The sequence below is a fragment of the Phacochoerus africanus genome, chromosome 1 (genome assembly GCF_016906955.1).
Source record: "Phacochoerus africanus isolate WHEZ1 chromosome 1, ROS_Pafr_v1, whole genome shotgun sequence".
Classification (NCBI taxonomy): domain Eukaryota; kingdom Metazoa; phylum Chordata; class Mammalia; order Artiodactyla; family Suidae; genus Phacochoerus; species Phacochoerus africanus.
Window position 1 is genome coordinate 207,573,485 of NC_062544.1, and position 17,215 is coordinate 207,590,699.

The window sequence follows — 17,215 nt, forward strand, 5'->3', positions numbered from 1 at the left end:
ACCTTCTCTATTGCATCGTTTTTTCTTGTTTTGTTTGCTAGTTGACTATGTTGTGTTGGAAAGGGGATTTGTTGTTGTTGTTTTCCTTTAATTATTGAAATCCCAGGGTTAAGGGAGCTCTCAATGTTTATCGGATCTAACCAACCAAGTTTGGTCTTTAATGCCTAATTACAATATGTAAATAACTGATAATAACCTCAGGAGGAGAAGAAGACATGGATTCATCCAGTCTGTAGCCCCTGAAGATCAGAAAAATATCACTGGATATGGAAGGAAAACATCAAAACAACCACTTAATTCATGGCTAGATGTTTTATGTTTTGTCTAGGACAAATTTGTTTCTTCTAACAAACAGCATTTCCTTTAAAACACATTTCATACTTGGCAGGAGATAAAAAAGAACTATGTATATTCAGCAATTCCTCTGTAGCTATCTCTCATTGTGGCTGAATTCTCTTGTGAGCTGATGACTCTCATGTTGAGATAATGAAGGATAAAGTGTGAAAGCAGTTGTGTTCATCTCTGTGTTTGGAGGAAGGGGTGTGATAAGGAGAATCAAGGGATAATACATGAATCATCTATTTGGCAATCTCAATCTGCTATTGTTAGTTCTAATCTCTTTTACCCTTCCACTTTAAGGTTTATAAGACATTTTTTCTCTTTTGACAATCTTCACTGTTAACCTTGTAAGAGAGGTGATGTAGGTGGTGGTATCCCCATTTAATAAATGTGAAAGTAGAGTTTCGGGTTTGCCAAGCCCACAGACTTAGCAAGTATCAGGACTAGGACTTTAAGGCAGACCTTTTGACTTAGAGCCTCTGCTCTCCAAGCCAAGTGCGAATGCTTTCAAATGCAGCATGGGATACTTTCCTTATCCATATCTTTGGAATCAACCAGCCAGGGATTCAACCATCCATGAGTCAAAAATATATGGAAAAAAATTCCAGAAATTTCCACAAAGCAAAACTTGAATTTACCATGCCAGCAATCATTTACATACCATTTACTTTTTATTAGCTATTATAAGTAACCTAGACGTGATTTAAAGTATACAAGATATGTGAAGGTTATATGCAAATACTATGCCATTTAACATAAGGTACTTGAGCGTCCTAGGTTTTGGTATCCATGAGGGCCCTGGAACAAATCCCCTGTAGATACCAAGGGACAACTTTATAGCACATCAGTCTACTAGTACGATGGGCTGCACAGATATTAGTGAATGCTGTCATCAAATATATCCTTGAAACCCATGTCCTCAGTTGGCCATTTTGCATGCAAGTCTTTCTACAGAAAGGAAATGGAGTTAAAACCAATGTATTAGTAAGCCATTTGCCATGAGCTGAACTCACTTGACTTAGCTTAATAGATAAATAAGCTTTTTATCACTCCAAACTCTATTCTCTCCCAAGTCAGTCTCATTTCTTTTTTTTTTTAATTTTTCAACCCCAACCCAGAGGATGTTGCTCCTCCTGCTAGATTCCAAATGTCCTTTCAGTGTAAAGTGAAAACTACTTTCTATACACTTATCTGGATTCTAGTGTCACTTTTTTCCTCTCCTTGTTTCCAGCTAATTTTGTCTATTTGCCTGAGTGTGCTCTTTTCTCCCTAGTTTTTGTGAGGTAACTTGCAGTATACCTAGGTACACATACTTCTTTGCGTATCTGAAGCAGCTTGTCTTCAGTTTTTACATATATCTAATTTTCCCTTTTTCATTTAATTTATATTTCTTTTACCTCTTAGGAGACCCAAACTTATAAGTTTTAACCAGAGAAAAACAGAGACGAATGGAAATTAACATTTATCAATACCTTAATGTATTTATTAGAAAACCCATCATAGTGACCAAAACTTAACAGATTTCAAAGCAGAATTTGAGGTAGCTGAATGTAATGCATAGGATGCAATTCTGGTACCCATAGAATACAAGCCATGGCAAGATATGTAAACACGTATGTCTTTTAGTCAAATGCAGTTGGGTAATGTAATGCTTTCAAACAGGGAATGCACTGCTAAGGATGAGGAGAGCCACTTCATATTCACAAAATAGTTACAAAGCTTTGGGACACTTACTTTCTATCTTTGGGTTTTATATTGTCTGTCTCTAAAATTAAAAAATAAAAAGTTTTGGCTATACGATTTCTAAAATTTCTTAATGACATAGTGTTCTTTAGTTCTGTTTTTACCAGTGCTTAGAATGACTGTCCCTATTACCATCACTATTAAACCCAGCATTGTCTTTCATCCCTTATCTTTGGAAAACACGTTTCCCTCCAGAGAAACTGATGGAGCTCTTTGTCCTTTCTCTGCTTTCCTTGCTGGGGCACAAGAAGAGAAAGTGGCACTTACTATAGGTGTGTCTGCTTATAGTCCTAGGAAATAATGGGGAAAGGAATTAGGAGCAAATTCTTAATTGCTTGCTAACTACTGAGACCTAGAGTCTTATAGAAGAAGACTAATGAAGAAATGGGTCCTTGGGTTTGAATCCCTAAACCATCTTGAGAATACAGGCCAGCCCCTGCTGGATTTGAATCCTCTCAGGCCGTGGATCAGTCAGAGGACTAGTTTTGTTTTACAGTTCTAAATGTAACTGTTAGCCCTGGCTAGGCAAAACACTAGACTCTGTAATTAGCCTTGCAGGTCAGTCTTTAAAGAAACAAGGGTGCAGCATCTAGCAGTTTACCAGGGCATTCTGTGCATCATTTGCTGAAGGTCAGAGGGCAGATGCTGTTGTGACAGTTGGATGGACTTGGCAGGCACAGGTCTCTGGAGGGGATGAGAGGGAAGAGCAGTTGATGTTGATCTTTGATGATAGCAGTGGCACAAGACAGCCCCTCAAATTCTAGAGCCCTTTTGTGGTTCCCAATATGGCTCAGTGGTAGCAAACCCAACTAGTGTCCATGGGGATAAGAGTTTGATTCATGGCCTCGCTCAGTAGGTTAAGAATCTGAATTTGCCCTGAGCTGCTGTGTAGGTGTAGCTAGGATCTGGTGTTGCTGTGGCTGTGGTGCAGGTTGGCAGCTGCAGCATTAACCCCTAGCCTGGGAACTGCCATATGCCATGGGTGTGGCCCTAAGAAGCAAAAGTAAGTAAGTAAATAAATAAATAAATAAATAAATAAATAAAATTCCAGAGTCCTTTTGATATCTTTTCAAATCCTGTGAAGATTTTCCATTTTTAATCCAAGGAGTTAGAAGGATAGCGTCATAGGAAATAAGAGATGATCTAGCCCAGACTTTTATCTTAAAGGAAGTTTTAAATCATAAATCATAAAGGCTTAGTTCCTTAAGTATGAGGAAGATAAAGATAATTGGAGTCCACCACAATCTTCCTCCAACATATCTTTCCTACTCCATCTTCCAGCCCCCTTATCTTTCCAAGTTCACCTAATTCCATCTTATGCTTCTGCATACATAATTTTATGTCTTTGTCTTTTGGCCTATGCTATTGTTTTCATTCAAGAATGTCTCCTTCCTCTTCCTCTCAACTCTTTCTCAGCTTTAAAGATTCCATTCCTTATCTGCTCATGGGAAATTAATCACTCCTATGTGTCTGTAGAACTGCTACTTGCAACTTAACACTTAGTATCTACATGCATTTCATCCTGACCTTAAAAGCATATTCATTTTTTTTTAGATATGTCTTTTCTACTAGACCAGGAAGTCTGAGAACAGATACTGAGTCTTTTTTTCTTTGAATCTTATTACTAGACTGTGTACAATAAAGGACTTAATGTTGGAAATGAAAAGTGTACTGTGCAGGTGAGTGTGTGAGAAGAAATAAAACGGTCTTTCAACGGTGGTCTCACATAGACCTTCTAGCATTAATATACTCCAAGTGGATCTATGATTTAACCTTAAGACAAAATCAAATCAACTCATATTTTTAAGCAGCTACAATCTATGTTAGCATTTCATTTTTCTATATAGATTCCCTAGTTAGGAAGAGAGAGGAGGTAAAACTCAAATCTGACAATTTTCCCAGTGAGGTGTGCAAACAAGTAAGTTTGACCTATTTCTTTCTAGAGTAATAGCGGAGATCAAAGGGGAGGTGACCTGATATTTGAACATCATATTTGAGTTTTAGTTTACCTAAATAGTCTTCTAGCTATTGATCAGGACTAAAATTTACTATGGTTGCTAAATAAAAATTTTAAGAATGTGGATCATTTGAGGAATGAGTTGGGAGAGAAGAAGCTGAATGTTATCATTTAAAGAAATGCTCAGACTGAAGCATCAATGCCTGGGGTTTGGTCACAGTCTACTCACAGATTCAAGACACACCACTTACGTTGTCATTGACTCAGCACCCTGACACTGTAACTTAAACCCCTTACCTTGCAGAGAATCTATCTGAATTACCAAATCTAGTGAATGAAAAGGGATAATTAAAAAGTAAGCAAAAGTAGTTGACTAAGATGAGAGGAGTGTATACCCATCTCATTCACTCAGCAACAGAGTTATATATAATGCCTCAGTTTTATTTTCATTTTCTTGGGGCAGCTGCTCCATAGTTTGTGTGTGGGTGTGTGTTTTCAGATTATATATAACAAAGTCTGACTTTGCCACATATTTCTGTCATTTGAACACCACTGCACTAGTTTCCATATGAAGAAATGATGTCTTCATTATTAGGAAGCTATAATATTTAGTTTCTCTTTACTTTTAAGAAACATAGAATTGAATTCTAAAGTTGATAACAGTCTCTGCTGAAAATTACCAAATTACCTGGAGATTTTAGATGCAGCTCTCCTCTTGAGCCTTTAAAAAAAAGGCAGAAACAAACAAAAACAAAAAACAAAAACAAAAAACTCTTTGAGACAACTGTTGCAGAATTGTCCAGGGAGTAATCAATGCAGATAATGCAGAGAATGATTTATTACAAAATCAAACCAGTGGCCTCTGTAGTCCAGAAGATCTGGCTTAACCACTCAGGTCACCAAGGCACACCTTCTTGGTTGCACCACTTTCTTAATCTAGCTGTGAATCAAGCTTGGGAAGCTGGAACGAAGTCAGTTTATTGTGTCTGTTACAGTAGAAAGCTCAGGAGATCAACATGAAGGGGAAAAAGCTGCTAAAGGGGAAGGAATATCTTTGGGAGTCACCTGTGGCAACAGGACCTCTCATTTTTCCTGCCTAGCATGCAAACAAACTGGTTTGCTCTGAGACTGAATTTTTCCCCATTGGTAAGGCCTGCATGCAAGATAATAATTTCTTCTGTGATAGGCAACTTGTATGGTATAGGAATGTGGGCAGCCTTAAGCATAGTTTATGTGTGAACTTGAATATAATGCTCAACCACTCTGTAACCTGATTTCCTTATCTGTGAATGGGGAGTAATAAGACCATGCCTGCTTCACAGATGCAGCTTATGCAGCAAACAAGAAGAGTCATCTGCCAAATGGAATTTGAGGGCCTATTCTGTATACTTTCCAAGCTGCAGAAAGTAGAGAGTTAAACCAGATATCACCCTTGTCCTCATATCTTAGTGTGGGATTTGTGAAAACATAATTAAAAAGTAATGAGATCTATAATAATATAGGTATCCCCAGAATTGGGCAAAAATTTAGAGGCAAAATTTAGAGGCTGCTTCAAGAAAATAAGAAGTGGGTGTTAGCACAATGCTGGATGCACAGCAAACACTCAAGTATTGACTAAAATAGAGGAAACAAGTTACCTGGGAGGTGAAAAATGTATTTGAGTTTGCCTGTCTGAGAGAACAGAGGAGTTGAGGTGTACACACTGCAACACTGGGAAGTATAAGATCTATTTGCTTTTAAATTGTGATGTATAATCCATATCCTAACACTCTTATATAGTCCCCAAACTTCTGCATCCTTCTTTGCTCATTAATAGAGTTTTTTAAATAGAGGCATGCAATTAAGACTACCCTATACAGAAACATGGACTAGTTTAAAGCTAGAATTGCTCATGGGGCTGAAACCATCACACTGTCATGTATGTACTCTTGATGTTGAGTTTGGTTTTCCTGTTTGATAAAACAATCCCCAGAGTTCACCTGCAAACCTTACTTATGAGGTTTTTAATTCCATGTATGCTTTGCTTTTTTATGTACTCAGAACCCCTGGGACAAAAATGACACCAGGAAGTCACTTATTTTTAGGTATTTATTATTTTTTTGGACCAAGGCTTCTGCACCCCACACTTAGAATGAGACGATGACCTGTTGTCACAGAGGGAAGATTCAGCAGCCTGGTGACATTTGTGCCTGAGAGAGCAGCCAGTGTGCACTGCTTTCCCAGTTCTGAAAAAACACACCATGGTCTGTCACTCCTAAGTTACTTCCACCTGTCTGCTGGAGGTGGTAGGGCATCAGTTATACTGGGTCCAGCTAGGGCTTCATTCTTTCTTTTTCCTGACCATTTTGACTTTTTTTTTTTAATGTAGATTTCTCTCTCTTATGTGGTGTTTTTCTGCCCAAACAGACGTAACACAACAGTTATATCAAGAGTATATTTAGTGTCCCTTAAATGTGTATGGAGACCATAAGTGTGTGAGTTTATTTCTGGACTCTCTATCCTGTTCCATTGATCTGTCTGTTTTTGTGTTTGTACCATACTGTTTTTATGACTATAGCTTTGTTGTATAATTTAAAGGCAGAGAGCATGATTCTTCCAGCTCCATTTTTTTCATTCTTAAGATTGTTTTGGTTATCCAAGCTCTCTTGTGTTCCTATAAAAAATTTTAAATTATTTATTCTAGTTTTATGAAAAATGCTGTTGGAATTTTGAGAGGGATTGCATTGACAGATGAATGGATAAAGAAGATGTGGTATTTATCCATACAATGGAGTACTACTTAGCCATAAAAAAGAATGAACTTTTGCCATTTGTAGTAATATGGACTTGGATGATATTATGCTAAGTGAAATAACCCAGACAGAGAAAGACAAACTATTATATGGTCTCACTTATATGTAGAACATAAAAAATTCAACAAAACAGTCAATACAACCAAAAAAAAAAAAAATTCACAGATATGGAGAACAAATGAGTGGTTACCAGTAGGGAGAGGGAAGGAGGGAGCAAGTTAGGGATAGGGAGAGAAAAAAATGGTTATTATGTGATTATATGAAATTGTGTGTGTGTGAAGCTTTTGAAAATTGCCAAGCACTATAGAATTTATTAATCTTTCATTCAATTAACAAAAATGTGTATGGAGAATCTGAGAATGTCAGGCAAAAACAGGACTTTAGAAATCCCACAGGAGAAGTTCCCATGGTGGCTCAGCTGGTTACAAACCCGATGCAGATTCTATCCCTGGCCCCGCTCAGTGCTTTAAGGATCCGGCATTGCTGTGAGCTGTGGCGCAGGCTGGAAGCTGCAGTCATGACTTAACCCCTAGCCTGGGAAATTCCATATACCTCAGGTCTGGCCCTAAAAATGGTAAAAAAAAAAAAAAAAAACAAAAAGAAAAAGAAATCCCACAGGAATTGGCTAACCCTTTGCTGTATTTGTACAGGGCTGAGAAACAGAGAGGCTAGGTAACCACTTCACAGTCACATAGTGATTCATAGGGTACATAAAGTAGAACTTAAAAAAATATAGATAGGTAGATACATGTATATATATATATATATATAGAGAGAGAGAGAGAGAGAGAGAGAGAGAGAGGCCATGTTTACTTGCCCCACCTTTTCATACTTAGGATCTAGATGTAGGGCAGTGTGAACAGTACAGCTAAGACAAGTGAAAACTGGGCCTCAAGAATGGCTCAGTTCAACTTTCATGTCCCTGATGCAAAGGTAGTGCACTGGGGGCAGGAGAAATTCACAGATGTGAATCATTGATGTCTTCCCAAAGTAACAAACCCGTGATTTCTCTAGTTTCCTGGAGCTGTACTGTGTTTAACAGTGGGAGACATTTCCTGTAACTAAAGATGAGTACTTACCAGTGAGTTGAAACTAGAAAAGGATATTAGAACTCACTTTCTCGGAGAGTCTGAATTCAAAGAGACAAAATGTGATTTTTTTTTCCCTGGACTTCATCCAGGACTCCAAAATAAATACGCCTTCTTTTTATTATGCCTAGGGATTTTTTTTTTTTTTCCTGGAAAGGGTGGAGAGGCTTTACGTAAGAAAGAAAGCTGAGTTGCCTCAAAATACAGCCTCCGGGAAGAATGAGGCATCCCCCGCCCAACCTATATACCTGCTGAGGAGAGAAAAAAAATGAAGAAATAAAAATGAAGCCTGAAATCTTCAGCTTGATAGAAAAATTGAAAGCTGAATGGAAATCATCTGGTCTATAAAGTCAATTGCTTTCACTTGCTCTTTAGAAAGGAAATACCATAAGGAAAAGATAGGGAAGTTGTCCATCTTCATCAGTAGTAAAATTCAGACCATGGTTAAATAGAAAAACATGAGGAGTTCCTGCTTTGGTGCAGTGGGTTAAGCATCTGACTCGGGTAGCTCAGGTTGCTGCAGAGTTGTGGGTTCAATCTCTAGCCCTGTGCAGTGGGTTAAGGATCCAGAATTGCCATGACTGTGGGTAGCTTGCAGCTACAGCTTGGATTTGATCCCTTGATCCCTGGCCCGGGAACTTTTATATGTCCCAAGTATAGCCACAAAATTTAAAAAACAAAACAAAACAGGAAACAAACAAAAAAGAAACTACAGAGATAAGAATCACAGTAGTATATAATGTGAAATATATAACAAGCCTAAGTCCAATTAACAGACTGGAAAACTATGAGATAAACAAGGAAGTGTCCTGCTTCAGTTCATATAATCAATTTACTGGCAGAGTCAGAACTTAACCCCAAGCCCATGACTCTTGGGACAATACTCTTTCATGCACAATCTGCAAAGACAAGATGGTTGACCTCCCTATGGTTTTAGGCAGGGTAAATTATTTAAAAGCTGGTGTCATATTGAAATATAGCCCAGTAGGAAACAAAAAGGAAAGATGATGTGTTATGCAATTATCTAAGTGAATATTTGTTGATTATTCATCCATTTAACAAAGAGAACTACCTCAAAATTGCAGTTGAGACCTGGACCCCAGGTCTTTGCTGTTGATTCCATCACTCTTTCCACTCTTCTAAGCTGGCAGTTGACTGCATGTCTCTGACCACTTACTGTGGCAACAGCCATTTGGAGGATATGGCAGTAAGTAAAAAGTAATGAAATATAGTTTTAGTCAGGTTATCTATTGAAATACTTGAAAGTCTAGTGATCACAAAATAACAATTTTTAGAAGGTATTTGGTGACATATCCAGAACAAAAGAACCTATTATAAACTAATTAAGAGTTGGTTGGAAGTTGAATGTTATAATAGAGAGTGATATTTTGATGTTACAGATGAAGGTTCAAAGAAGCTAAGCAACCACACCAGTGCTCAAACACCAGTTGGTTTGATTTAAAGATCTGCAGTTTCCAAAGCAGACCAATTAATGGGGATAGAGATAAGTATGTTCATTTTAAGAAATAATGTATAATATCAAAATGAAGAAATTAACATTTTGTGCATTTTAATCTAAAATGTTAAAAATATTTAAAATAGTTGTAGCTGGTAATGATGTCATGTTACAATGTGCTCTGTTTTACTTTGAAGGTCTACACAAAATGGTATAACATTCAGAAAACAATTTAGTAGTACCTAAGTATAAAATTTTAAATATTTAAAATATCTTTAATCAAACAATGAAGTTTCTAATAATGTATTTTAATTAATAGTGTAGGGCCTTTTTGCTTTAAGATTATAGTGCTAGAGAAAAATAGACACAAACTGAATCTCTAATTAGTGGGAAATGGCTAAATTAATTTGATAAAACTAGATAGCAATTTAAAAACACAGGGTTTAATAAAATACCTGAGTATGCAATCATATTAACAGGATAATTTTTAAACATAAGCGTATGCATACTTTCATACAGACACATATATACATATTTAATAAAGTATATCTTTAATATAGGCTATCATATATTGAATTTATAACATGGATGTAATAAAACAATTATATGGAATATACATATATATTTGGAAGAGAACATACCAAAATTTTAGCAGTCATTACCTGTAGGTTCTGGGATAAATGGCTTGATAGTCATTTTTGCCTAAAAAGTAATCAGAATTTCTATTTCAGCATATATAATACTCAAAAGCAAAGAAATTTGAAAAATATATGACAAACATGTCAGAGGGTTAGTATCTTTATTAATAAGGAAAACACCGCTGGCCCTATAGTATGGGGATTGAAGAGGAAACCAAAGGATATTAATAGGTCTTTTAAAGAAGAAGCGCAAAGGTCTAATAAATACTTTGAAATAGACTTAATTTTGCTTACAATCAAGGGGATTGATATTAAAATAAGAAAATTTTTTTGCAAAGTTGGAAAAGATCCTTCAAATACTATAATTCTTGTCCTATACAAATGCAATTTGATTCAATCTTTTTGAAAATAACTTGATTCTGTACCTATCAAGTTACTTAGGTTTATAACCTCTGATCTAGTACTTTTAGCTCTAGGAATATTTACATGGGAAAATGCTCATAATACAATGATAACTAAAAATATTAGTTGAATATAATCCAATTTTGCTTCAAAATGTATACATAAACATGTTTGGCTTAAGTCCATCTGTAAGATTTAGGATGGAACTTTTCTCTCTTTTCTGCACCTTTTGGGCTTGCTCATTTTTCAGAACCTAGCTAGTGATGCTAAAAATGGATTTGACCTTTTATCTTGCTTTGGAATTTAGCTTTAAACTTAAGAGAAAATTGATTTGATGAATTAATTTAATGGCCTCTAATAGCTTCTACAAAAGCTAATTCTTCTATCTGCAGCAGGAAAAGAAGGAAATTACTTAACTTGGGAAAGATTAGAGCTGTGAAAGTTACTCTGTGTATCCTATTGGTCATCCTTGGTCTTTATGGGGGCTAGTATTAAAATGACACAATTAATTTTGTTCTCAGCAACTTGGAAAGTCCCAACAGTTCTTAGCTTTCACACATGCTCTATAAAACACCAATCTTTTTTTTTTTGATTATAGCAGGTTTACTATGCTGACAATTTTCCTTCTTGACAAGTAATTATTAAAGGTTTGAGGTACTGTCTTTGGATTGAAAGCATCATTTTTCTCTCTTTTACGCAATTAGGCACTGTGCATTGATTCCTATAGGAAAGGCATCTGTGTTGTGTCATAAAAAAATACTGCTGTTTGGAGTTCCCTTCATGACTCAGTGGTTAACGAATCCGACTAGGAACCATGAGGTTGCGGGTTCGATCCCTGACCTTGCTTAGCGGGTTAAGGATCCAGCATTGCTGTGAGCTGTGGTGTAGGTCGCAGACACGGCTTGGATCGAGCACTGCTGTGGCTGTGGTGTAGGCTGGCGGTTATGGCTCCAATTAGACCCCTAGCCTGGGAACCTCCATATGCCACAAGAGTGGCCCAAGAAATGGCAAAAAGACAAAAAAAAAAACAAAACAAAGCAAAACAAAACAAAAAAACCGCTGTTCAACTCTCTAATTTTTTTTCTTACAGAATTAAATTGTTCAATTGAACTTAAACTTTTAGATGCTAAAGGTGACATGATGAACAAAAATATTTTCTGACCTAGAAGTTCCCATCGTGGCTCAGAGAAAATGAATCTGACTAGAGTTCAATCCCTGGCCTTGCTTAGTGGGTTAAGGATCTGGCATTGCCATGAGTTGTGGTGTAAGCCGTAGATGCGGCTTGGATATGGCGTGGCTGTGGTGCAAGCCAGCAGCTACAGCTCTGATTCGACCCCTAGCCTGGAAACCTCCATATGTCACAGGTGCCCTAAAAAGACAAAAAAAAAAAAAAAAAATTCCTCTTTCAAAAGTTCATAGTTTAGTGGGAGAGACAGACAGGTATACAAATTTTTGCAGTGTAAAGTAGTATCACATTATTGTTTTTATATACATTCATACAAAGTAAGAGAAGACTGAACTTCAGCTAGGGAATTGGAGAACTCATGAAGGTAGTAGCATTTTAAGAATATGAAACTGTTTCAATTTATCAAGTGAAGAGAATGAAAACTTTCCAAACTGAGGGAACAGATTGAGCAGAGGGGCAGAAATGGTCAGCTGGGGCCAGCACATAGCAGGCAGAGTGGGTTACAGGGAAGATAAGACCGAGAGGACAGCTTGGGACCAGCCTATGAAAAAAAGATCTTGAGTGTCTGTGGAAATAGTTGGTTCTGTCCCACCGACACACACACATTTTAAGAAGTAATGTGATAATAACTGTTCTTTAGGAAAGAAAAAAATGATGGTGAGGGGGCTCTAGAAGTGGGGGGAGGGGATGTGGAGATACGGCTAGATATTCATTTTTCTACTTCATTCAGGTAAAGTTTTGGTTAAGGCATAGAGGGTTGATACATTTAGAACCTGATACATGTTTTTCCTTGGAATCACAACTGCTACGATTAAAAACAAGTCACCAGTTTTTGTTTACTTTAAAAAATGACTGCCTAATCCTGCCAAATTTAACCCAGCTCTTCTGACTTCTCTGTTTTCTCAATTCAGTAGGAAGAGAGTTTTCTTTTTTCTTTTTTTTATTACTCAATGAATTTATCATATCCGTAAGGATGAGAGTTTTCATGGGGATATTTTACAGCTTCATGAAACCTAAACATTCCCCTATTCTCTATACTTATCCTTGCCATAGGGGGCAGATCTGGGAGACAAAACTGCTCCCATTTTTACTTTCTAGAATGTTACAGGTACCCCATTGTTCCCTATGCAAGCTTGCATAGCATGAATTAAGAATTTCAATTTTTGTGTGTGTGTGAAAGATTTATATGCTTCTTCAATTTTCCCACATAGAGATATAAAATGACATTGTCAATATTTGGTATGTTATTAAGGTTGCATGTCAAAGTAGAGACAAATAATTATTCGATAAAATGATGGAACATTATATATTTTAGTTAGGAGTAGATCTTCATTTGTTTTTCATACCAATATAAGTTCCAGAGAATTAAAAGATTTGCATGTAGGGAGTTTGTAGGGAGTTCCCATCATGGCTCAGTGGTTAACAAACCCGAGCTGTATCCATGAAGACATGGGTTCAATCCCTGGCCTTGCTCAGTGGGTTAAGGATCCTGCGTTGCTGTGGCGGTGGTGAAGGCCAGTGGCTACAGCTCTGATTCAACCCCTAGCCTGGGAATTTCCATATGCCGTGGGTGCAGCCCTAAAAAGATAAAAATACAAAAAAAAAAAAAGATATGCATGTGAAAAAATTCAAAAACCCATAATAATATGAAATGATAATATGGCTGAAGGGTTTTATAATGTTGGCCTGACAAAGGCTTTTCAAACTTTGTCTGAAAAGTAATAAATCATAATAATGATAAGTACAACTCCAGAGAAAATTAAAATTCTTCTACACCAAAAAGTAAGCCATAAAACCATATATGAGTTTGAATCTCCAAAAACACATATACACACAGGCATATACATAGAGTAGAAACATATGTACAGCACTTTTGATAAGGGGTTAATATCTTTAATGTACAAAGAGCTCTTTCCATGAATACCTGTTAAGAAGGATATTCAAGAAATTTTAACAATGTATGTATTTCAGGAAATCATAAATGTTAATTTTACATCTTTTGTTTTTTAGTTGTCTTTTGAGGGCCACACCCATGGCATATGGAGAATCCCAGGCTAGGGGTCAAATCAGAGCTACAGCTGCCAGCCTACACCACAGCCACAGCAGTGTGGGATCTGAACCATGTCTATGACCTATACCACAGCTCACGGCAACACCAGATCCTTAACCCACTGAGCAAGGCCAGGGATCGATCCCGCATCCTCGTGGATACTAGTTGGGTTGGTTAACCACTGAGCCATGACGGTAACTCCTAATCTTATATCTTGAATGGTTTCTGCTTCCAATTGTATTTACAGCAGTGGCATTTTCATTCAAGGGAGAGTGCTGACCCCTGATCCTAAGGCCTTGCAGCTTTGAGGGAATTGGCTGAGAATGAAAAATTAAGAAAAGTTAAATGAAGTTGTTTTGACTCCTGAGGACTTGGGAAACCCACTTAAGATCTTTGAGTTTATTTATCTGCAAAATGAGAATAATAAAAACTTACCTACATCACTAGGTTGTTAGGAAAATTAATGCACACTGTTAAAACTGTTGAGATCCAAGATAAGCCTTGTTATGTAGAGAACACAGAAAATGATTGCTTCTTTGTAACTTTCTGGTTGAATAAATGCATGTATTTAGCTGTGTCTGCAACCTACACCACAGCTCACAGCAACGCCAGATCCTTGACCCACTGTGTGAGGACCGGGATCAAACCCGCATCCTCATGGATCCTATTCGGGTTCATTAACCACTGAGCCACAATGGGAACTCCCCCATTGTACCTTGTTCTTTATGTCATTTAAGCATCATAGTATCTGTGTAACTCAGCTGTTTCATTGCACAGTTTTAAGATGAGCAAATTGAGGTACAAACATCCAAGTAAAATAAGAAAAATGTGAATAATCCTCTAAATCACTTTCATGAATTCTGGACTGAGACGCTTATCTTTGTAATGGTCTTTAGAAAAAACTTAGTTCTGCCTCTCATTTCACAAATGAGGAACCTGAATCCACAGTGGTTAAGTAACCTGCCTCAAGGCACAGAGGTTACTCCTATAACCCCCAGTCCAGTACTCCTTCCCCTCAAGTACCCAAAACATGCAAGTGGCCTTAGCAGATGAATCATATCTTATATGTAAGATACATATGTCTTAGATCTTGGTAGATATGTTAGAGAGAGATCAGAGTCTGACCTGAACATTCTGAAGGCTAAGGTGATAGATAGAAGGAATTTGATTTTTTTTTTTTAATCCATGAATCCTCCTGGGGATCTTCTGACTTTGTGATAGATGAAATCTGTTTACATTCTGATAGAATATCATCAACATCTGAAACTGTGAATCCTAGATTTAGGAGTTCAAATAATTATACTACTCTATTTGCGTTAAAAAGGAAGCCAGAGATGACTTTCTGGCCAGTTGTGCTAAGGGCGTTTACTCCAGATTAATTCTCAAACCTGACTCATTCAAAACTTCCTATTGGGCTATAGAAAACACAGATGTAGGGGGTCTTATCCCTGGAGAGTCTGATTCAGGAGATCTGGGACCAGGTCTTGAAGTCTGTTTTTAAAAAATACCCCAGGTGATTCTCAGGGTCATCCAAGATTTTGAACCACTACAATAGAGCACAGCTTTAAGGAAACAGCTACCTACTTTTGACTATTGATCTGGAGCTGTCAGTAGTTGTGTAATTTAAATACACACTATAAATAATTAAATTGCATTTTGCCAGTCATTTCTCTCTCTCTTTTTTTTTTTTCTTTCTCTTTTTTTCCTTTCTTTAAATTAGTTTTTGGGTTTGTTTTTGTTTTTGTTTTTGTTTTAGCTGTAGCAGTGCTTATTTGGTTAGTTACATGTAGTAAGAGATCATGTATCCAAAATTCAGTGAAGAAATGACTATTTTATCTGATATAAATTTGTAGCATTAGAGTATGGTCATCTTCATAAACACTTGAGATCAAATGATATTACTGAAAAATTTTTGCAAAAAAAAGAAACATTCTTGCCAGTAACTGAGGGGCTTTAAAATAAATATCACCTCATGATCATATCATCCCTTAGGTGCATGCCTTATATGATATAAAAACAAAGAGGAGGCAAATCTAAGGTCATGAATATGTTTGTGTACTTTTAAAGTTTATATACTGGAGTTCCCATCGTAGTTTAGTGGTTAACCAACATGACTAGAATCCATGAGGACATGGGTTCAATTCCTGGCCTTGCTCGGTGGTTTAAGGATCCGACATTGCCATGAGCTGTGGTGTAGGTTGCAGACATGGCTGGGATCCTGCATGGCTGTGGCTGTGGTGTAGGCTGGCAGCTACAGTTCTAATTTGACCCCTGGCCCGGGAAACTCCATATGCCTTGGTGCAGACCTAAAAAGACCAAAAAAAAAAAAAATTCATATACTAATCTGGCTTCGAATTTTCTTCTAATCTTCTAAATTTTAGAAGAAATGTGAATATTCACTTATAGATATCTTGTCCACTTGTAACCTTCAGGCAGGACAGAGGGCTTTTGTCTTCCCAAGTGTGGGGTAAGGAGTGATAGTTAGATATAAATCTAACTAGAGTATGCAGAGTACGAGACACTCAGGATCATATTTTAGTGAATCACTCAATAAGCGTCAGGGCACATTTCATCTTCACTAGATTCTGATAAGCAAGGCTGGATTCTACATGAATGTTGTTGTGTATTTACGTAAATATATTTTGAGGCAAAAGCTAATCAGCCTCTCAGACTTGAAGATTTATCTTTTTATTAGTAATTTATTACCTCTTCTAAAATATTATCTTTGAGCATTAATAAAAACTAGATACAATAGAGAAAATAAATACTCAGATAAATTATTGTATTGATCCGATGTCTCAAGAAATAATGATAGAAACAGGTATTTCTTTTCCTTCTTCTTCAAGAGCTTTAAAAAATGGGTACTTTTCCCAGGATTTCTATTTCCTGTACATAGTGTGTATGTTTGTTTATTTTTACAAGTTAACGGGACCGATGGTTTAAATTGTTATTGAAACATGCTCTAAACAATCAAATGGCTTATGTTGGCATAGCTTTGTGTGAAACCACTGGCATTTCTCTGGAGAGAATATGTGGAAAACTTCACCTATCTGGCAGTGGATTTTATTTTTTTATATTGAGGATATATAAGCATGTATTTGAGTATTTCTCCCAAATTTCTGTGTAATCATGCTTGAAACACCACATCTAGGTTTAAAGAACAAAAACAAAACAAAACCTTCCAGAAGCTTTCCCTGAAGTTTTTCTTTTCAGTTGCAAAGTGTAAAATAACTTTCTGAAGTGCCTTCTATAAGTCCTGGTGGTGGTAAGGTTTGTGGTTTGTTTGGGGAGATTTTGTTTTCAGGAGAGAGTGCACTTTCTTATAAAAGAGACAAGGGAAAGTTTTACCTGTCTCTCTCTCTCTCTCTCTCTCTCTTTTTTTCCTCCTCTCTTTCTTTTTCTTTTAAAGATTGGTGATAAGGAATTCTAACTACTTAATGAGATGGGAGAGGCCTCACTCCATTGGAGTGAAGGAGTCCAGGTGGAAGTTGATGGATTGGACAGGTAAAGAGAAGAGTCCCGCCCCCTCATGCCTATAGTTGGGTATATATTGGGGAACCTAAA

At 36.9% G+C, this 17,215-nt stretch overlaps 1 protein-coding gene across 6 annotated transcripts in view; it reads left to right on the top strand.

Annotated features, from left to right (window-relative positions):
* TP63 (tumor protein p63) overlaps positions 1–17,215 on the top strand; it is a 228,515-nt gene that overhangs the window by 109,572 nt on the left and 101,728 nt on the right. The gene's annotated exons all lie outside the window — the stretch shown is intronic.